This window comes from Heloderma suspectum, chromosome 4, assembly GCF_057233095.1.
Source record: "Heloderma suspectum isolate Gila_16-S chromosome 4, 16-S_ref, whole genome shotgun sequence".
Classification (NCBI taxonomy): domain Eukaryota; kingdom Metazoa; phylum Chordata; class Lepidosauria; order Squamata; family Helodermatidae; genus Heloderma; species Heloderma suspectum.
In genome coordinates, this window is record NC_139461.1 from 303,326,878 (window position 1) to 303,350,741 (window position 23,864).

Genomic DNA, 23,864 nt, shown 5'->3' on the forward strand with positions numbered 1-23,864 from the left:
CCATGGACCATAGCACGCCAGGCCTTCCTGTCCTGCGCTCTCTCCCGGAGCGTGCTCAAGTTCATATTCATTGCATCCGTGATGCTATCTAGCCATCTCATCCTCTGCCGTCCCCTTCTCCTTTTGCCTTCAGTCTTTCCCAGCATCAGGGTCTTTTCCAGGGAGTTTTCTCTTCGCATTAGGTGGCCAAAATATTGGAGCTTCAGCTTCATTATCTGTCCTTCCAATGAGCACTCAGGGTTGATTTCCTTTAGGATGGACTGATTTGACCTCCTTGCAGTCCAGGGGACTCGTAAGAGTCTTCTCCAGCACCACAGTTCGAAAGCATCAATTCTTCGGCGCTCAGCCTTCCTTATAGTCCAGCTCTCACACCCATACATTACTACTGGGAAAACCATAGCTTTGATTAGACGGACCTTTGTCGGCAAGGTGATGTCTCTGCTTCTTACTATGCTGTCTAGGTTGGCCACAGCTTTCCTCCCCAGGAGCAAGCGTCTTTTAATTTCATGGCTACAGTCACCATCTGCGGTGATCTTGGAGCCCAAGAAAGTAAAATCTGTCACTGCTTCCATTTCTTCCCCTTCTATATGCCAGGAAGTGATGGGGCCAGATGCCATGATCTTCGTTTTTTTAATGTTGAGTTTCAAACCAGCTTTTGCACTCTCCTCTTTCACCCTCAACAAGAGGCTCTTGAGATCCTCTTCGCTTTCTGCCATTAGGGTGGTATCGTCTGCATATCGGAGGTTGTTGATAATTCTCCCAGCAATCTTAATTCCGACCTCTGATTCATCCAACCCAGCATTTCTCGTGATGTACTCTGCATATAAGTTAAATAAGCAGGGTGACAATATGCAGCCTTGTCGTACTCCTTTCCCAATTTTGAACCAATCGGTTGTTCCATGTCTGGTTCTTACTGTTGCTTCTTGACCCTCGTACAGGTTTCTCAGGAGACAGGTAAGGTGGTCTGGTACTCCCATCACTTTAAGAATTTGCCACAGTTTGTTGTGATCCACACAATCAAAGGCTTTAGCGTAGTCAATGAAGCAGAAATAGATGTTTTTCTGGAATTCTCTTGCTTTCTCCATGATGCAGCGAATGTTGGCGATTTGATCTCTAGTTCCTCTGCCTCTTCGAAACCCAGCTTGTACTTCCGGTAGTTCTCGGTTCGCGTACTGCTGAAGCCTAGCTTGTAGGATTTTGAGCATCACCTTGCTGGCAGGTGAAATGAGCGCAATGGTGCGGTAGTTTGAACACTCTTTGGCGTTGCCCTTCTTTGGAATTGGAATGTAAACTGACCTTTTCCAGTCTTGTGGCCACTGTTGAGTGTTCCAGATTTGCTGACATATTGAATGCAGCACTTTAACAGCATCATCTTTTAGGATTTTAAATAGTTCGGCTGGAATACTGTCATCTCCGCTAGCTTTGTTGTTACTAATGCTTCCTAAGGCCCACTTGACTTCACTCTCGAGGATGTCCGGCTCAAGTTCAGTGACCGCACTATCATGGCTATCAGGGACATTCAGATCTTTCCTGTATAGTTCTTCTGTGTATTCTTGCCACCTCTTCTTAATCTCATCTGCTTCTGTTAGGTCCCTGCCTTCTTTGTCCTTTATCATGCCCGTCTTTGCACAAAACGTTCCCTTGAGATCTCCAATTTTCTTGAAGAGATCTCTAGTCTTTCCCATTCTGTTGTTTTCCTCGATTTCTTTGCATTGTTCATTTAAGAAGGCCTTCTTGTCTCTCCTTGCTATTCTCTGGAACTCTGCGTTCAGTTGGGTATATCTTCCCCTTTCTCCCTTGCTTTTCGCTTCCCTTCTTTCGTGAGCTACTTGTAAAGCCTCATCAGACAGCCACTTGGCTTTCTTGCATTTCTTTTTCTTTGGGATGGATTGAGTTGCTGCCTCCTGAACAATGTTACGGACCTCCATCCATAGTTCCTCAGGCACTCTGTCTATCAGGTCTAATCCCTGAAATCTATTCCTCACCTCCACTGTATATTCATCAGGGATATGATTTAGGTCATACCAGAACGATTTAGTGGTTTTCCCGACGTTCTTCAATTTAAGACGAAATTTTGCAAGAAGGAGCTCATGATCTGAGCCACAGTCAGCTCCAGGTCTTGTTTTTACTGACTGTATGGAGCTTCTCCATCTTTGGCTGCAAAGGACATAATCAATCTGATTTCGATATTGACCATCTGGTGACGTCCATGTGTAGAGTCGCCTCTTGTGCTGTTGGAAAAGAGTGTTTGCTATGATCAGCGTGTTCTCTTGGCAAAACTCTATTAGCTTTTGTCCTGCTTCATTTTGTACACCAAGGCCATGCCTGCCTGTTATCCCAGTGATTTCTTGATTTCCTACTTTAGCATTCCAATCCCCTATGATGAAGAGGACATCTTTTTTTGGTGTTAGTTCTAGAAGGTGTTGTAGGTCTTCATAGAACCGATCAACCTCAGCTTCTTCGGCCTCAGTGGTTGGGGCATAGACTTGAATTACTGTGATGTTGAATGGTTTGCCTTGGATTCGTACTGAGATCATTCTATCATTTTTAAGATTGTACCCCAGTACTGCTTTTCCCACCCTTTTGTTGACTATGAGTGCTACTCCATTTCTTCTAAGGGATTCTTGCCCACAATAGTAGATATGATGGTCACCTGAATTAAATTCACCCATGCCTGTCCATTTTAGTTCGCTGATTCCCAAGATGTCGATGTTCAATCTTGCCATCTCATGTTTGACCACCTCCAGCTTACCTTGATTCATTGATCTGACATTCCAGGTTCCTAAACAATATTGTTCTTTACAGCATCGGATTTTCTTTTCACCACCAGACACATCCACAGCTGAGTGTCCTTTCGGCTTTGGCCCAGCCGCTTCACTCTTTCTGGCGCTACTTGGAAATACCCTCTGCTCTTCCCCAGTAGCATATTGGACACCTTCCGACCTGAGGGGCTCATCTTCCGGCGTCATATCTTTTAGCCTTGTGATACGTTCCATGGGGTTTTCTTGGCAAGAATACTGGAGTGGGTTGCCATTTCCTTCTCCAGTGGACCACATTTTGTCAGAACTCTCTGCCATGACCTGTCCGTCTTGGGTGGCCCTGCACGGCATAGCTTATGGCTTCACTGAGTTACGCAAGCCCCTTCGCCACAACAAGGCAGTGATCCATTAATGTCCTGCAAAATGGTCTTTTAACGAGCAAGCAGGTCAGCGACGTGCCTGTCGCCTTGTGTCTCTTTTCATCCTAGTGGCTTCAGACCTGGTGCCAGCCACCTGCTTGTGCTCTGGATCACTCGGGGTGTGCTCTACTGACCTCACAATCCTCTGAAGGATTTGTTCTGTTGGTAGGATGTCTTTTTGGTCCTGAAATTCAGGATGTAACAATTTAGATGGTCAGAAATGGTTCCAGCTACTCCTGCTTCTCTGTCTGGGGAAATGTTACTTATGTATGTACATAAGAAGAGCCTTGCTGGATCAGACGAAGACTCCATCCAGTCCAGCATTCTGTTCACACAGTGGCCAACCAGTTCTTGACTGAGAACTCACAAGCAGACTTAAGGGAAGTCACAGGACCCAAATAGCCATTTTTTACTCAGCTGAGAAGCCCCCTTCAGACATTACTCCTGTCTGGGCAAAGTGTGGGGCCTCTGAGCTTTCCTCTGATGACACACCACTCCTTCCACACCCATCCCAGCCACAAGAACATTTGTTGTTGTTCAGTCGTTAAGTTGTGAATAAGAACAATGCTGGATCAGGCCCAAAGTCTATCCAGTCCAGCATTCTGTTCACACAGTAGTCAACCAGCTGCCCACAGGACACCCATGGGCCATGGCCATAATTACATCCATGGCCATAATTATCTGTGGCCATAATTACATCTTGTAGAAGCAAATTCCACAGTTTAACTATGAAGAAGTACTTTCTTTCATCTGTCCTGAAACTCCCACCAATCAGCTTCATGAGATGACCTTGGGTTCTGGTGTTGTGAGAGATGGAGAAAAATGTCTCTGCATCCATTTTCTCCACACCACACATAATTCTGTACACCTCTATCATTCCTGCCCTTACTCGCCTCTTTCCTAAGCTAAACAATCCTAGACGTTGAAATCCATGTTGCCATGCATGCATTCGTTTGGACATCTGAGATGAGAAAGGATTTAAGCCAAGACCTCTAAGTGGGTAGGCTTCCTCAGGTTCTTGAACCTTCATTGTGTAGGATTCTTGCATAGGTTCCAGGGGATCTCTGCATAAATGCTTCCCTGCCTCAGACCATACGAAAGCATGGATGGTGGAAGCAGGGTTGGGAGAGCCACATGTCATCAGGAGCAGGGCTATAGATGCAGCCCTGCCAGCAACTTTCTGCACAATTTAAACTTTCACACAGCTAACACATGAAGGGGGCCAGAGTCACACAGGAAACAGGAAATAAACTGCAAGATGTGGTAGAATCATAGAATAGTTGGGTTGGAAGGGGCCTACAAAGCCATCGAGTCCAACCCCCTGCTCAATGCAGGAATCTGAGTCAGAGCATCAATCCAAGTCAGAGCATCTGGGTAAGATTTGAAGGAACAGTGTCCTGGGCCTGAATGTTGGAGAGGAAAGGGGTAAACCTCATCTGCAATCCATTTCCTCCTCATCTCTTCATTCAGCTCCCCAATCCTCCGCTGAGCTATAAGGGGTAGCTCCTTGACCCTTCCCATCCAGCCTTTAAAAAAGGTTCTTCAACAAGCAAGAAGGATCTTGGAATTGTTGTCGATCACAAGCTGAATATGAGCCAACAATGGGATGTGGCTGCAAAAAAGGCAAATCCTATTAATGCTATTTTGGGCAGCATTAATAGAAGTATAGCTTCCAAATCCCGGGAAGTACTAGTTCCCCTCTACTCAGCACTGGTTAGGTCTCATCTGGAGTACTGTGTCCAGTTCTGGGCACCACATTTTAAGAAGGATGCACACAAACTGGAGAGGGTTCAGAGGAGGGCAACAAAGATGATCAGAGGACTGGAAACAGAGCCCTATGAGGAGAGACTGAAAGAACTGGGCATGTTTAGCCTTGAGAAGACTGAAGGGAGATAGGATAGCGCTGTTCACGTACCTGAAAGGTTGTCACAGAGGGGAAGGCCGGGATCTCTTCTCAATCATCCCAGAGTGCAGGACACAGAATAATGGGCTCAAGCTACAGGAAGCCAGGTTCCGGCTGAACATCAGGAAAAATGTCCTGACTGTTAGAGCAATACGACAATGGAACCAATGACCTAGAGAGGTGGTGGGCTCTCCCACACTGGAGGCATTCAAGATGAGGCTGGACAGCCATCTGTCAGGGATGCTCTGACTTGGATTCCTGCACTGAGCAGGGGGTTGGACTTGATGGTCTTGTAGGCCCCTTCCAACCCTACTATTCTATGATTCTATTCCAGGGCAGTCTAGCCCCTTACAGGGCATTCAAGGCTTTCTGGGAGGATTTCTGCTGCCCTGTCACCACGGCAACCAGGCAGCTGCTTCTCCTGCTCTGTTGTGGCTGCAGTTAGCACCTTGGCTGCTCTGGCCACCGTTGCTCTGGTGACAAAATGGCAATTTTCTCCCTCTCATTCAGGGTTGTTGGCAGAAGAGGTCCTCCATTTATGCAGGAGTATCTTCTCTTCCAGCCCCTGTGATGTTGACACCACCATTGTGTGTGTGTGTGGAGGGGGGGCATGGACACAGATTTTGTGCAGTCTTGGATAGCATAGCTTACAATCCTTTTGCCTTTCCCCATCACTATATGCCTCCCAGCACCTGGTAGAGGCATGGCTTTTCAAGAAGGCCTTTGGGGGTGGTTGAACCAATAACCTGTTCTAATTGTGAACTGAGTGGCTCCCCAAACATGTCATTCTCTTCTCTTTTATTAATTAATTTAAAAGAAGTATGTATACTCTCTCAACTTGAAAAAGTGTCCCAAGGTGGCTAATAATAAGAAAAATGCAAAGAACACAATCCACCAATCCAACATAAAAAACAGGAAAATTATAAGCTCCAATTCCCTATCTCTTTGTATTTTTTTTTTTTTTACCTTACCTTTGTTCTTGTACATTGAATTTTTTTAGGGAGCAATCCTATTCCAGTGCTCATAAACCCCTGAACTCAGAAGTTTACAGGCATCCAATGCAGAGCAGGAGGGGCAGTGGAGGTGATCTTTGCCTCCGTGCTCGTTCCACTCTGGATTTTCTCTAGAAAGTCTTTTTCACCCAGCTAGCTGGGGTGCTGTGTGGAGGGGGAGGGGGGCAGGAACCTGGAGAGGAATGGGGATACTTCATAAGCCAGCCTCTCCAGTCCCCTCCCCTTCCATAGAAATGCCCCCTTTACCTCCCCTCCAAGGTCACTTTTGTGACCTTGGGGAGGCAGCTGGTGTGGTCCTCTCCACACCGGCTGCAAGTGGGGGAGGGGGAGTGCAGATTCCTGGATCTGAGGTTGGACTGCTGTCTCCGGCCTCCGATCCAGGAACTTAAAATATCCTATCACCCCGCACTGTGACTCTGTCTAGGGGGCATAGAATCATAGAATAGTAGGCTTGGAAGGGGCCTATAAGACCATCGAGTCCAACCCCCTGCTCAGTGCAGGAATCCAAGTCAGAGCATCCCTGACAGATGGCTGTCCAGCCTTGTCTTGAATGCCTCCAGTGTGGGAGAGCCCACCACCTCCCCAGGTCATTGGTACCATTGTCATATTGCTCTAACAGTCAGGAAGTTTGCTCCCTCTGAGTTATAATATACTATATATACTTTTATATAGTATATATAAATAATATATAATATTTTAATAACTACTATAAATAATATAATATTTTTGCCTAGCAACCATTTAGATGTTATTATATTAAGTGGTAGACATCACACTGATAACAAATGTCCGCATAGTTAAAGCAGTGGTATTCCCTGTAGTAACCTATGGCTGTGAGAGCTGGACCATAAGGAAGGCTGAGCGAAGGAAGATAGATGCTTTTGAACTGTGGTGCTGGAGGAAAATTCTGAGAGTGCCTTGGACTGCAAGAAGATCAAACCAGTCCATCCTCCAAGAAATAAAGCCAAACTGCTCACTTGAGGGAATGATATTAAAGGCAAAGTACTTTGGCCACATAATGAGAAGACAGGATACCCTGGAGAAGATGCTGATGCTAGGGAAAGTGGAAGGCAAAAGGAAGAGGGGCCGACCAAGGGCAAGATGGATGGATGATATTCTGGAGGTGATGGACTCGACCTTGGGAGAGCTGGGGGTGGCGACGGCCGACAGGGAGCTCTGGCATGGGTTGGTCCATGAAGTCATGAAGACTCAGAAGCGACTGAACGAATAAACAACAACAACATATTAAGTGGTATACAAGTACTACTAATAAACAAACACAGCAGCAAGATTTAATAAAAAGCAACCCTCAGCAGTACAACATTCTTCACACCCCTCCCTATTTCTCTCAAAATATCTGTGCAACAGTAACCCTGTAACCTATTTCCTGAACAAAAGGATGGTGGACGTTAGATGGACATCTTTGGGAAGTGAGTTCCGTAACCATGGGCCATCACTGAAAAAGGGCTAACCTTGGTGACCATCCTAAAAAGAATGCAGAAGAGACAGCCCCCTTAGGAACTGGGCAGGCTTACATGAGAGCAAGTGGTTCCTTGTCACAGCATTATACTTTGGGTCACAGCACTATGACAGAAGGGCACAACAGGCATCATTATTTTGAATCAAAATTCCTTCATGGCCAGCTTCAGGGGGAGGGGGCTGGGCATATCCTAAGCATTTGGTGCCAGAGGAGAAAACCCAAATGGCACCTCCCTTCCACTCCTGTGGAAGCCCCCTTGAAGTTAGACAGAGCTGTGCCAAGAGCCCCTATCATTTAATGTTATTTTAAGTGGAGCTTGTGCAGGAGAACTCACTGGTGAATCGTGTCTCACAGACGAGACCTGTAGGCTTCTCACTTTGCTACTCATAATGTCACACAAAATCCACTGCCTGAGGTAATTTCCTTGCCTTACCTCATGGTAGGGCTACCTCTAAACCTGAGCTGCCCTTCCATGTACCAAGCTCCATAATTCAGCTGACTGCCTGAACATCACTGAGGGAGAAGCTGGGCACAACAGAGAGGATGTCATTGTACCTGTTTGGCATACGAGGCTCAAGAGAGCTCTTTCCATCCTTCACAGAGGGCAATTTTGAAGCCAGTTACCATGCTAACTTCCTGCCTTGTAAACAAGAATTACTCCTTGTCACAAGTCTCTGTCTGTCACCATTGACACAAGATGGGTGTTCAGAACTATGAGGCTATGATACGACATTGTGAACACATGAAAAACAATGGCCTCGTGAATCCTCCCCACAAGATGCCAGAAACCTGGAAAGGAGCAGATGTAGGAAAATTCAATGCTGCTTTCAACTGTGAGAACCACTTACAGTGACTTACCATAATGCAGGCAATCAAAGAAATTTCCATTTCAGACTTTTCAACTGTCATCAAGCACCTGATCAAACAGGCAAGGCTGTTTGCAATTTGATTCAATGCAGGGGTTCAGAGAAACATTTCAAGCACTGAGTCCTATTGGTTAATTTTGGCAGGGGACTCTTCGATTTGAGATTACAGAGGATCCCAGTCCTTCTAAATTTTGAAAGAAGCGTCAATCAATCAGCTGATAAATCTCTGGCAGAAATAATCAAATACATGACAAAGTCAACCTAATGTAGCTAGTTACATGTTACTACTTGAGTACAATCTTGGGTTTTGGAGCATATGCAGAGTTCTTTGAAGAGAGGATGGTCTGAGAGAGCGCATCTTGACCTCCTGATCAGTTGTTACTAGGAAGACAGTGAGTGAGCAAACTCTCACTTTTATGGGAATCTGAGTTCAGTAAAAGCTGGTCCCTGAGTGGAGACTGGGTGTTATTTTGTCCAGTAGTACAATACCCTCAATTTGTGATATTAGTGGTCTAGCCAGAAAATTGGGAAATTATTTAGTGTCTGGGCCCACTTTTGTAATGACCGTAAACATATATCTCAAAAGATTCACCCACTTTGAATTAGGTGGACTATTATAAAACAGAGCTTAAATTTTGGATGCATATTAGGGAAGGAAGAGTTGAGCTAGGCCATCCTGGCATGGTACCAACTTACCAGACACTCTAGGAAGCACTACTGAGCTACATCAGAATATAAGGGTTTGTCACAACTGCTTTAAATGGATGATTCACTCTACTAACTCTTCCTCTGATAATTTTGATAAGAAATATTATTCAAATGTTCTCCTCTGGTGTTCTTAATATTCAACATCAGAATTTGTCATTTGGTGATTTTGCTGCAGCTCTGCAAATTAGCTTGGATTCAGCTCAGTATTTACCCACACTCTTGGAAAATTCTCAGGAAAAACAGCTCTCCATTTTCTGAGAGTTCTCTTGCAACTTATAATGTTGGCACATACACATTGATGGTGGTCTTATACATGCATTTTCTCATGTTGGTCCATGGGAATCATAGTATTTAACAACTACCCCTCCAAAAGCAATGCACATGGGAGCAAGTGAGGGATTTTAGACAAACAGTGACTAACAACCCAGAGAATTGACCCAAATAGAGAAGTTATTTATTTGTTACATTTACATCACACCTTTCATCCAAGGAACTCAAGGCATGGGATACATGGCTCACCCCATCCCCTCATTTTATCCTCAAAACAACACTGCAAGGTAGATTAATCTAAAAACTATTGGCCCTGTTCACACCTAATGCTAAGCTATGGTGGTTAGGCTTTTTTTGCTAACCACGGTAGCTTATTGTGTTGTGCGTGGGGAGAAAACCATGTACTGTGTAGTTAAACCACCCTAGGTAACCACCCCCTGCAAAAGGGTTAAGGGGCCCTGGGGAGGCTTACAGTGTTGGGCTCTGGAGGACTTCCAGGCCATGACCATAAAGTCTGCCAGCTAGAGCATCTATTACTGCAGGCTGTCAGGATGGACACTGAGCCCATAGAATCCCAGAGTAGTTCTGATTCTGAGGAAGAGCAGTCGCTCCTGGGAGAGGAGCACGCTCCTCTTTCCCAGGGCCAACAGCTGACGGAGATTCCTCCCACCAGCATTCCTAGCTTAGATAGCAGTCCTGGGAGTGACAGAGCATGGGAAGCAGCCTTGATGGACGCGCAACGCCGACGCAGAGAGCGGCGCCAAATGGAGGGCGCAGAAAGGAGGCGTAGTGCCCGGTTGGTGCGCAAACAACGGCTGCGCCCAGAGGATCCAAGGGAAAAGGGGAAGGACTCTCCCTAGTCCTTAAGTTCAAGGGTCTACCAGTAATTCCTTTTCAAATGGGGAACTGTTCCAACGTAGGGCATAGGTACTCTGCTGCTCATATCTAGTTGCTAACAGTAGAGTTGTTAAGTTGTAAAAGAGGAATAAAGTTTTGAAAAGAATCCATTTGTCTGTGTCTGGACTTGGCTACTGGATTAGACTGGGAGAGGCCTCCAAGGAGCCCTTGACACAGGCAACACTTTAGTCGCCATGGACTTTATGGTCATGTGGCCATTCAGGATGATACAGCAGCCACCAGGAGTCTGTGCATGCTGTAGAGGAAATCAGGATGTGCACAAACTACTCAGGTAAGCTCGCCCAGTATCTACAGAGAGGGGAGGGTTAGCAGAACCCATGCGTTGCCACGTGGTTCCCAGTCATGTGATGGGCCCCTACTAACCCTCCCCCCGTACTTATGTGAATAGGCCCATTGACTAATCCAGTGTCACCCAGTGGGCTTCATGACTGAGTTGAGATTTGAGCCTGGGTATCCCAGGTATTAGTCCAACACTCTAACCACTACACCACACCGGATCTTCAAACAAGCATTCATCTCTCCAACATAATCACCAAACAAAAAGCTGCATGGTTGGATGGTCTGGTAATTTACAACAACCAGCAAGATTCTCAGTGAGGGTAAATCAAGAACTAAGGATTACCATTAAAGACCTTTTTCACGAGGATCTACAAAGCAGCCTCATCAACCCAAATGCTGTTGCGCATGTTCAGAATTCTCATTTCATATTCCAAGACCGGGAAGAACATCTCAGGGAAGTGATGTTCGATTCATAATACGTCTGAGCATTACAAGCTGGACAAGTTTGCATTCTGAACCAGGTAATTACAAACTTTGGGGACATCACTACTCCAAATATGTTGATGGATCCTAAATTCCTTACTCACTGCGCCACAGTGCCATCATGGAATTATGTGAAGAATTCACAGAGACACTGGAACCATTCACCTAACTCTACAACAGCACCAAACTCTGGTACTACCCTCTATATGACTGGTTAATCATTAGTGATCCCTGCTTCTTTAACAGTTAGCCTCCACTTGACATTATTCCACTACCCCTCACCACCACCACCCATAGAGGTTTACAAATTTATCCATGGTGTGGAAAAAGTGGATAGGGAGACATTTTTCTTCCTCTCTCATAATACTAGAACCCAGTGGGGTCATCCCATGAATCTGATTGGTGGGAGATTCAGGACAGATAAAAGGAAGGATTTCTTCACATAGTGCATAGTTAAACTATGGAATTCACTCCCACGTGCCATGTGATGTAGTGGTGGACACCAATTTGGATGGCTTTAAAAGAAATTAGGCAAATTCATGGAGGATAAGGCTATCAATGGCTACTAATTCTGATGGCTATATGCTACTTCCACTATCAGAGGCAGTGTGTATATGTACACCAATTGCTAGGGAACATGAGTGGGAGAGTGTTATTGGACTCACAACCTACTTGTAGTTTTCCCACAGGCAGCTGATTGGGCACTGTATGAACAGAATGCTGTACCAGATGGACCTTTGGTCTGATCCAGCATGGCCCTTACTTTCTTATGTTCATAGTAATACAGCTCTACTCCATGTTCACTCCATAGCAATCTGGACGATAACCATGAATGCCCCCTTCTATCTATACAGACGAAAGTCAGCAAATCAAAGATCTTACTTTATTACATGGGGTTGGACTGGATGACCTTTGGTTTCTTTTCAGCATCTACAAGTCTATGATTCGAATAACATTTCCAGAATATGTTCTACTCCAGTCTTCCCAAACCATCCAGAGGTGATGGACTACAAATCCTATAATCCCATCACCTCCTGACTTGGGATGATTGGAGTTGTAATCCAACACTTCTAGGGGGGCACCAGGTTGGTGAAGGCTGTACTGTTCTATTCAACAGGGATTCCCACACCCCACCCCCACTCAACATAACAACATTTTGCCTGAGGTTCCCAGCCTCCAGGCCCTATTCAACATCTATGAGACTTGGTCCACGAGCTTGTCATTTACACAGTCTGGCAAATAGCACCTTTGCTGACAACCCCATTTTGGCCTTACCTCAAATGCCAAAGGGAAAAGGGGACTTTGAAATTATAAGGCAGATAAAAGTACAAGAGTCAGTCTCTTGCAATTTGGACAAGAGACATGCTGCACCTGCCAATAACTGGGCACAGCTGCCCTGGCTCAAACTGTTTTATTTTAAAGGGAGTGAAAAAAAAGAAAAGAAGCCAGAACAGGCTAGCTTCCTCCCTGCCCGGAAGCTTGGCCATCAGTATTTGCTACTTGGGACAGAATGAATGTGATTATAATTATCTAAAGCTTCAAAATTAATTTACAAATGGGAAAACATAAGAATAGAACAGTGGGGAGACAGACAGGCAATGATTTTAATAGACACACAAAGAGAAACTACAGGTTTGCAATTTGGAAAAGATAGAGACAGAGGAACAGAGACAGCTGAGCATTAGCTGAAGGCACCTTGAGGGTGAAGGGCCATTCTCTGAGAATCTGATGTGGGTGCATAGGTAGGGCAGAGAGGGGTTGTTATAGATCTGCTGCCTTGTAGAAATGCCTGCAGTTTGCCCCCATTTATGCTTTACTTGTATGTTTGCAAACGATGCAGAAATTACAAATAAGGCTCTGGTGTTTTCTCTGATCCAGAGGCAGCCAGAACTTGAGTTGTGGTACCCGGCCTGAAAGTGTCTCATCCGTTGGAAAAGTGGGGCATGTGCAACAATATACATTAAAATGGCATTAGTTATTGCATTTTCAAATTTAACCTGATTGCTTTTTTAAAACATTCACGAAGCTACAATTCTATGGTCCCTGGGAGAGCATCCCAGGTGTCATAAGCTTGTTCAGATCTGAGGATGGAAAGACCTGCCCTTGAATGGAGAGATCTGACTTCAGGTGTTCCCATCTACCCCCATGGAAACCTCCAAAGCCCTTGCCCCTCTTGCATCAGGGCACCAATGTCAGTGGAGGCGAACAGGGGGCATATCAGGGGTATATCATGGGCAGATCAGGGGAGGCTTTGGTTCCACAGCGCTTCAATTCCCAGAGGCATCCTTGGGCATGTTTCCATGCTATTGGCTTCACTTTCTTTGCAAGTTTTGTTGTGATGTTTCCCCATTGTATCTTCTCCTTTTCCTGTTTCCATTGTCCTTAAAGACTCGGCTTATCATTGCTGTAGCCTGGGGCTCTGTGCTGTTTCCACTGAGTTTATTTATTATTTATTATTTATTTTATTTATTTCATTTCTATACCGCCCAATAGCCGAAGCTCTCTGTTCTAATCAAATTATTTTCTTGATGTCTGAGTGGAGTCTGGGCTGGGTCTGATTACCTCATAAGTGTTCCTGCCTCCTCCTCTTGCCGATTCCCCCCTCCCTTGCCCCCTTCTGCTCCACTCCAGTTTCCCGCTCTGGCCAGTCTCCTCCCTGCCTTCCAAGCCCTTTTGTTTTTTTCCCTTTAAGCAAAGTCGTGTGTGCAATATCCCCCCTTTTAAACCCCTTCCCCCCCCCACAAAAAACAGGGACTTAAAGCACAATTTTGCTTTAATGACAACCGAAAAAGCAAAGTTGTGTGTGCAGCATCCCCATCCCTAGTGCCCCTCCCCCCCAGGTGACCACTTCACAGGGACACCTTCTTCATTAGACATGGCTTGTTCCCCCCCCCCGCCCTCGTGCTGTTGTTGCTCTTCCCCCTTATTCTAGCTTCCCAACAACCCTGCAAGGTGGGCTAGGAGAAAAGGTAGTGGCTGGCTCTCTCCCCTCCCCCAGTGCAATTGTTGCTCTTCCCCCTTATTCTGGCTTCCCTATGATCCTGCAAGGTGGGCTAGGACAAGAGGTAGTGGCTGGCTGGCTTCCCAATTGAAGGCACTTTTAATACCCATTGAAATCCTAACTGTCAAGCCTTTCTCCTGCATGACTGAGAAGGGAGACTTCCCCATCACCTGGGAGGAAAGAAGTCCATCAAACTGGTGAGCAAAAGGGAGAAGAAGCAGTCAGTGAAGTCAATGAGAGGGGGAAGTTCCAACTAAATGCATTGAAGGGGATGGGAGACCTTAAGACTGCTACTCTAAGTAGACTTACAATGCACTCCTATGCATGCCTACTCAGAAGCAAGCCACACAGATTTCAATGGAACTTACTCCCAGGAAAGGAAAGCCTGACAGCCAATGAGTTTACTCAGAAGTAACACCCCCTAGCACACACCCACACAAAGCAGGACAAAGCGCTAAAGGGGAAATACACAGGGAGGAAATGGCGAAGACAGCCAGTGGATGATATACTAGTTGTGCATCTCTTCATCTTTGCCTCCCTCATCCCCTTCTGCTCCGCTCCAGTTTCCCACTCTGGCCAGTCTCCTCCCTGCCTTCCTAGCCCTTTTGTTTTTTCCTTTAACATGAGTTTTAAAGCGCAATTTTGCTTTAACGAAGGAGTGAAAATGATAAGTTGTGTGTGCAGCATCCCCCCCCACCTTTTAAACCCTTTCTTCCCCTAAACTGGGGATGCACCCAACAACTCTCTGTGAAGCCGTCTTTGCAGCAATCCTGATTTCCCTGCCACCACTTTGACTGGGAACTTCATAGGGATACCTAGGGTGGGCGGACACTGCACTTGTATGTCAGGGGTGCTTATGTGTGCATCTCTTCCTCTCTGCCTGACTGCTCCTTCCAGTACCATCTCCCCCTCTCCTTCACATGCTGCTTCCTGTGAGGTCATAGGCAGGTGAGTGACACACCCACAGGGGCCAGGCTACATGTCCCATGGGCAGGACTATGATACCAAACCCAGTGCGGTTGTGGAAACAGGTCAGCCATGGAGCCCAAGTAAGCAGGAAAAGTCGGACTATAGCCAGAAGAAGTGGTTTTCCCACAATAAACTGTGGGGCTGGTGCTGAATGGCCACAATGTCATGGAAACACAGAGACCTCAACGTGCAGCCAGGCTGGAGTAAATCGCTGGTGGAAACACAGCCTCTGAGATGGGGAAAATGTTTACCAGCCCTGGAACTGACTTCCATAATTTTCATCCCATTGATTCCAATGGAAGGGAAACATAAAAGAAAAGAGAACCCCAATACATGAAGAGAAAGGAGGGCAAGTGGCATCCCTCCCTCCCTTTTTACCCTGTCACTGTAAACTAGGGATGGGGGAGAATTTCTCCCCGAAACTTCGGGGGGCCGAGTGCCAACGTGTTTGGCCCCTCCGAAGTAGTTTCGGGGAGAAATTCTCCACACACACCCGCCCCCGGCACCCCCCCCCCGGGACAGGACTTAACTTTCCCGAATGTCCCTCCCGGCGGCACGTCCCGGCGGCGGTTCGTCAGGTCTTCGACAGGGGCAGAGGCGGCAGCCCGTCTTTCAACCGGCTGCCGCCGCTGCCATTCCAATAAAAGTTAAAAAAAAACAACGCCCCCATGATAGGCTACGTGACAATTAACGTAGCCTATCATGGCTAGATTTGCAAAGTCAGCCGTGATAGGCTACGTAAATCATCACGTAGCCTATCACGGGTGACTTAAAAAAAAAAAAAAAAAGCGCGTACGGCTAATGGCGGCCCCCATAGGGAGCCGCCATTCACGTTCGTTATTTGGTTGCTGTAGTCTACGTAAAGATTATGTAGACTACGGCGAAAATAAGGGCAACGCTATTTGCATTGCCCTTATTTTCGCCGTAGTCTACGTAAAGATTTACATAGACTACAGCGACCAAATAAGAAATGCGAATGGCGGCTCCCTATGGGGGCCGCCATTTGCGTACGTGCTTTTTTTTTTTTTTAAAGTCACCCGTGATAGGCTACGTGACGATTAACGTAGCCTATCACGGCTGACTTTGCAGATCTAGCCATGATAGGCTACGTTAATCGTCATGTAGCCTATCACGGGGGCGTTTTTTTTTTTTTAACTTTTTATTTCGTGGCCGGGCAAGGCGAGGCCTGAATTTCGGCCGGGCAAGGCGGGAAGCCTCCCCCCCCGGCCTGAACTTCGGGGGGAGCAGCGAAGCGCCTCCCCCCCACCGCGAAGCAAGCTGCGAGACCAGGTAAGTGGCTTTCATGCACTCCTACTGTAAACCCAGCAGGGCTTTGGGTTTTTCAGAACCTCCATCATCAGAGCTCCCCCACCACTACAGAAGGATTGCACTGCCTGACTATCTACATGGATATCCCATTCCATAAAGAGCATTTGTCACAATGAAACCATAGAAAGCATGTCTCTCACATTATCCACTGATTCCATCTACTTGCAGTATTATCTACTTGATTCCATCTACTTGCATTATCTACTTGATTCCATCTACTTGCAGTAATGAAAGACAACCACAGGGACCTTGAAAGCTTGCCCACAATTCAGTGCATGTTTGGTTGGTTTGAATAAAGGTATTGCCTGACTATGGATTTTAAAACTATGTATCAGTAAAAGTCCCTGTTGAATGAGTAACAGCATCTCACAAATAATTGGAGTCATAGAAATTTCTAATACATTCCTACATTGTAGGGAACGATTTCTTGTTAAATATTGAAAAGGTGTTTTCCTAGCAGTAACAAAGATTTTTAGCCAAGCTTATATTTCTACTATGCTTTTCTTAAGATGCCTATATCTAATACCTATAGGGATACATACTTATACCTATGAGCTTAGACCAGGGAGATCTCGGTTCAAATCCTTACTCAGCCACAGAGCATATGGGGTAAGCTTGAGCCAGTCACTTTCTCTCAGCCTCACCTACCCCACAGGGTTGTTGAACAGCCCCCGTATTCATGATATTTCAGCAAATGCGGGTTTGACAGTTGGTTCCATTTTTCCCGAGTTGAATTTCATTTGTTGCATTGTATGTCTCTTCAAGTATTTTACAGAGAAGTTCATCCAGTCAATCAATCAAATCAACAGAACAGTAATGAACTAAAAGAGGCATGGGCAACCTATGGCCAGTAGACCAGCTACCCTAGCAGGGTTCCACATCTAGCTCACCAGCTTCTTCCCCAACGCCCACTCTGTCTCCTGGCAGGGAAAAGCTCTTATCTCCAATCAATAGCTAATCAAAGATAAAAGCTTTTCCTTGCTGAGCACTGGGGAAGAACTTGCTGAGCGAGTCAAGCCTGAGGCTTGTCTGGTTATTTGTCAGTAGACATGCTGCTCATACGTACTTCTGAGTAGATGTGCAGAAGCTTGTCCTGCTTACTTCTGAGTAGACCTTAAATGGATAAGAATTGCATTTTGGCCCCACCCACAGATGGAATGTGAGCCCCAAGATCTTTCCCAGATTGGAATTTGGCTCTTGGACTGAGAAAGGTTCCCCACCCCTATTCCAGAAGCATTCAATATTGACAGAATTTCAGATTTTCTCCTTAGCACTGAGACAGATCATACAAACCATTGTGATAGTGTGTGAAGTCTCAACATTGCCTTGAGATGGTCTTGCTGGGAACACAATGTCAAGTTGCATCTCCCTGTGGTCTTTACAGGTACCACACAGTCATTCTTTCCTTGCCCCCCATAACTAATTCTAATTTCCACATAACACCATTCTGTATGCACTTTTCTAGAACCATCCATGCTGCACAACCAAGCTGCCGTGATCTATTTCCAGACAAAGGGCATTTCCAAGCAAAGAAAGGCATTCCCTAAGGTATGAACACAGGAATTCTGTGCCTTTGTTATCATCTACATCTAAACCCAGAGCATCGAAACGGAAAGAACAGCTCCAGCAGATGCTACTTCCTAGATACTCTTAGTTGGAGAGGCAGATGGCCTACAACATTAATCCTCTGCCAGACAGTTTTGCACACAATTTAGTCCATTCCTCCCCAACAAACACATCCTGGATTTTTAGGAAATGGATGATTTTACTTTATTGGAATGTAGTATAATACTGGAAAGGCTATTGAGGAGTTGCTAACCCACCTTTCTCAAAACAATAGAGGATGTCTTATTTATGTAATGCAAATGCCAAATTTTAAATGATAAATATTTAAGAATTTGAAGATTGAAATAACTAAGAAGTAGTAATTGTATTAAAGGGAAGACACACTAGGGGCTCCTTCACACGGAGCTTTTATCCTGTGATTGAGATTGCTCCTTCGTGGAAGTTTGTGAGCCCTTTACATGACCCCGTGACCCTCCAGGGCGTCTCCTGCACTAAGTGCCCCTTGTTCCATTTTTAAATAGATCACAGGTAATGAGCTATCAAATTACCCCATTGTGTTCCACTTCAGTTCCCTCCATGAAAAGAGGAAAAGCGGGAAGAAGAGGAGCAAGATCAATGAAAGACAATGGAAGACTCAGATACGGGGAGAAGGAGCGGGGAAAGGAAGCGCGTGTAAAGGGAGTGAGTTGTAATCCTGCATTTAAAACAGAAGCAGAAAGCCCCGTTTTGAATGCAAGATTTTAGGCTGGTGTAGAGATGCCCAAAGACACCAGGGCCTGCCCCCAGATCCCAGTGGGCCCTTGGCATAACCACTAAAACCTCCCACATGGTCACTTACCCAAACCTGTTGAAGAAACCCAACTGCCTATCACCTGCCCACATTCCAAAGACCCTGACCCACTGCCTGCCCTCTGAAGTCCTCCCACCCATGGACACCCCCCTGGCAGTGCCAAAGCCCAAACTGCCTGCTGCTGCTACCAAATCCCACCTGCCAGCATGCCCAACCACTCACCTGCAGAAACCCACAACCCACCCACAACCACCCACAGAAGCTCCCTCCCTCCCTTCCGTTTGTTTGTTTACCTAGTAGGGAGTTGCTGTTCTTCCTTCTACTTATACTATTCACCCGGCTGGGCCAGCCTCACTCGCAAAGTGCTGTAGCACCTGGCCAGCTAAGTCTGCAGCGCGCCCCCCCCCCACACACACACTTTTAAAAAGAAAGTACATTTTGAGAAACTGCACTCTAAACCAATGAGATGCTGCCTTTGTGAGGGGAGGTGGCCAATGAGAACACAGAGTTGTCTTTATATCTCTCTTGAGCCCTCATCAACTGAGTCCCCCACCTAAAGGCAGCATCTAATTGGTTCAGTGTGCTGCTACTCAAAATATACATTTTTTCCCCTTCTAAAATGGAGCACCATGGAGCCTACACACTTGGCTATGGCACTTCCTTTCTCCAGAGGGGAAGGACAGGAAGGCAAAGAGGAACATGGTGGTAGCTTCAGCAGGGATGGGCCCTCCTGACCCACTGGGCCCTTGGCAGCTGCCCACCCAAGCTGACTCTGAGCCTGAAAGTTCCAGGCAGGGTTACAATGAATTTTGGGTAACTGGCATTAAAAATAAACAATTGCCAAGATGACCTGGATAGTATCCAAAGAGAAAATACTTAGTTAAAGCCTTATCATTTGGGCCAAAAGGTTATTTGAGTAATGAGCAGGTTTGAAACTGCATTATCCAGGAAAAGAATGTACTCGAAAGTTTTCACTTATCGATTAGTGAGCAAAAAAAAAAACTTCATAAGGTTTACGCATCAAAAATCTTATAGACAGATCTCTAGAAACATTTATAGACTTAGGTTTAATTAGTTCATTTTGAGTAAGGAGTTATCTTCTAAAAGATATGATTCAGAATTGAGTGTATCTAGCTCGAAAGGTGTATGTGTAAGCCTTTTCTTCTATGTTTTACTTTTATAGGAATGTTTAGTAACAATAATTAAGACTGAGAGCCCTAAAGTAAGGCTCTATAGTCAATAGTTAGAATTAGCTATGGGGTAATCCATACACAAAAAAGATATAAATATGTGTTGATTTTGTAACAAGGGAGGTTCTTATTAGAAGTTCACCAGGCCTGTGTAGCTGTCAGCTAGCTGACAGAACTGAATGGGAAATGTGGTACTTAGAATGAGATCTCTCCTTTTTAAGCTACTAGTACTAGAAGTCTAAGAACAAGAAATGTTTAGGAAATACTATTTCCTGTTAAGCTCTTAAGGGAGCATTCCTATGGGCACTAGACACTGTCTAGAAGGTCATCGGATTTTTTGGTTTCTGCAAACCTTGTGGTCCATGGGGTCACAAAGAGTCAGACACAACTGAACGACTGAACAACAACAACAAAGATAATGATTACACTGATAAGCTAGCACAGGATCGACTGTTGTTGGCTTGGATCATTGGTCCAGTCAACATGGCCTTGTTGGGGACACAATGCAAAGTAATGGCTCCTTGCCCCAATAACTGACTCTAATTTCCGAGGCATGCCCTGTTGTATGCACTTTACTTTAACCATCCATGCCACCATATTGGGAATCTGCCATGTTGCAGATGGCCATGCTGTATTCCAAGCAAAGGGCATTTCTGTTCTTTTAAACTGCTCTGAAACCAAAGTCCAATTCTGCAAAATCAAGATGGTTCATGCATAAATGAGATTAAATGAGGCAACAGCTTTGGGCAGTGCACACTCTGTGCTTTGTTTCATTTTAAATGCTCATCAAGAAAAGGACTAACCCAGGAGAAGAGAGCACAAGCACAGTATGTAACTGTAGAGACTGTATTCCTTTCAGAGCGTCAGAGCCCATACACATACAATCACACGTGTACACGATGTGTGGTAAAATTCCCCGTGCTGCTTAGCAGATTAATACAGATGGCAGCTACTGTAGGGTTTAAGAGCACCCACTGAGGTCAATTTGATTACCTGCATGTGCTCTAACATGGCAATCATTCCAGATTCCATTAAAAAGTCCATGTCCAATTTTTCTTGTGTTTCTTCCAGAATAGCAGGCCTTTAAAAAATGTCAGTATGATAGCAGTGTTTCTATGAATACATGTGAATTCAAAGATTAAACAAAGCAGAAGAATGGAAACTCTGCAAAGTTTAGAACTGTCATCTCAGAAAGTAAAATATCACCAATAAAATCACTCCCACCCAGACTACCTTATTAAATTTGCCAGAAGGAAATTTGCAAAGCAACTTTACTTACGAGATCTCAACCAACAAAGAGGAAGGGCTTTTATTGTGCAGTTTTAAAGAATGAGGACAAGTGCCTGAATTGTAATCGGAAAGACTTTTCAGAGGGGTAGCTATGGTAGTCTATTGCAGCAAAAACAAGAAAGGGCCTTGTGGCACCTTAAAGATGAACAGATATTTTCTGGCAAAACATTTTTGTTGCATCTGATGAAGTGGACTGCAGTCCAGGAAAGGATATGACAGAAGAAATTTTTCAAGACTGATAGAACAATCTTTTGGCAGCCAGAGAGAACAAATCTGAGGTGGAGGAATACAGAATCAAATCTAGAACCCTGCTGGACTCTTGCCAGCAGGGCAGAAGGGGGCAGCAGGGATTTTCTTTTCTCTGGGCAGCAAAGGTGGTGGAGGTTTCTGCTAGTGCGGTGCCAAATCTTGCCCCCTATTTGGGGGGATTTTTTCTCTCCCTGCAAAAGAGGCATTGTTTTTTTCTGCCTCTTTTGTGGAGAGGGGGAGAATTTCAGATAATTTTCACCTTGCAGAGGGTGACAGGGTTTTCACATACCTTTTTAAGTTGGGGAGGTGGCTGAAGGATCTTCTTTCTATTCTTTTTTTATTTGTATTTTACTTGAAAAATGCCCGCAGCATGAGACTCTTTACAAAAAGGCTTCTCCACCCTGCAGCACTTCTTGAATTCCTATGGGATCACATAACCTCACCTTCTCTAATAGGCATTCAGGAAGAACCCACTGGTTGCAGAAGCTTCTTTGCAAAGAACAAATAGAACTTTGGGAGCTTTAGAAAAATGTTTACCTTGCTTGATCTGTTTTGCTTCAAGTAGGGATGTTAGAGAATTCCACCACAGACTCCAGTGAGGCCAGATTAGGGATGTCAGAGAATTCCGCCATGGATCCCGGTGAGGCCGAATGCCAGTGCATTCGGCCCCCCGAAATCTGTGGCGGAACAAAGCCCCCGCGCCCCCAACCCACGAAAGGCGTGCGAGACGGACCTGCTGCCGTCCGCGCTGACTTGCAAATGGCGGCCGCCCTGTGGCTGCCATTCACTTCTTCATCACAGCTGTGATAGGCTACGTAAGTATTTACATAGCCTATCACGGCAAGCCAAAAAAAAACAGCGTACGCAAATGGCGGTGGCTACAGTGGCCGCCATTTGCGTTCCCTATTTTTAGCTGTTTTAGCCTACGTAAATATTTACGTAGGTTATTATGGCAGGAAAAAAAGGGAATGCAAATAGCGTAGTGGGAGCCATTTGCCTTCCTTTTTTTCCCGCCGTTTTAGCCTACGTAAATATTTACGTAAGCTATTATGGCGGGAAAAAAAGGGAACGCAAATAGCACCCATTACGCTATTTGCATTCCCCTTTTTTCACCGTAATAGCTTACATAAATATTTACGTAGGCTAGAACGGTGAAAAATAAAGGAAAGCAAATAGCGCCCACTACGCTATTTGCGTTCCCCTTTTTTTCGCCGTTTTATCTTATGTAAATATTTACATAAGATAAATCAGCCAAAAATAGGGAATGCAAATGGCGGCCGCTGTAGCTGCCCCCATTTGCCTACTCTGGGTTTTTTTGTTTTTTTTGTTTTGGTTAGCCGTGATAGGCTCTGTAAATTCTTACGTAGCCTATCACGGCTGCAAGGATGGGAATGGCGGCAGCAGCAGCCCGGCCACAGCCGGCCAGGAGACCAGCCGCCGCCACCGCCGGAGCCTCCAGAGCTGCCGCCGGAACCACCGCATCCGCCCCAGGTAAGTGCTGTCCCAGGGGGATTCTACGGGGGGCAGGGGGGAGGGGGCCGTTCCGCCACGGATTCTGGGGGGCTGGATTCTAAAGAATCTGGCCTCACTGGAATCCGTGGCGGATGTCAGGGTGGACCATAGAATCCCAGAGTAGTTCTGATTCGGAGGAAGAGCAGTCGCTCCTGGGAGAGGAGTGCGCCCCTTTTTCCCAGGGCCCTCAGCTGACAGAGATTCCTCCCACCAACATTCCTAGATTATAAAGCGGTCCAGGCCCAGCACAGATAGCAGACTGGGTGGATGCGTGGCGCAGACGCAGAGAGCGGCGCCAGATAGAGGGCACAGAAAGGAAGCATAGCGCCCAGTTGGCGCTCAAAGAATGGTTGCGCCCAGAGGATCCAAGGGAAAAGGGGAGGGATTCTCCCTAGTCTTTATATTCAGGGGTCTGCCAGTAATTGCCTTTCAAACGGGGACCAACTGTTTCAACTTAGGGCATAGGGATGCTGCTGCTCAGATCTAGTTGCTACCTGTAGAGTTGTAAGTTGTAAAAGAAGAATAAAGCTTTGAAAAGAATCCCTTTGTCTGCGTCTGGACTTGGCTACTAGATTAGACTGAGAGAGACCTCCAAGGAGCCCTTGACAGTGGAATTCTCCACCATCCCTACTAAAAATAGGGAACGCAAATGGCGGCGGCTGTAGCCGCCGCCATTTGCACATGCTGGTTTGGGGGGGGGGGCTTGCCGTGATAGGCTACGTAAATACTTACCTAGCCTATCACAGCAGCTTTGCTGGATGCAAATGGCGGCCGCTATGGCGGCCGCCATTTGCGTCCGCAGCAGCCCGTCCGCAGCCGGAACTCTGGCTGCGGACGGCCCTGGCGGGTGGCACTGCAGAGCCGCCGCGG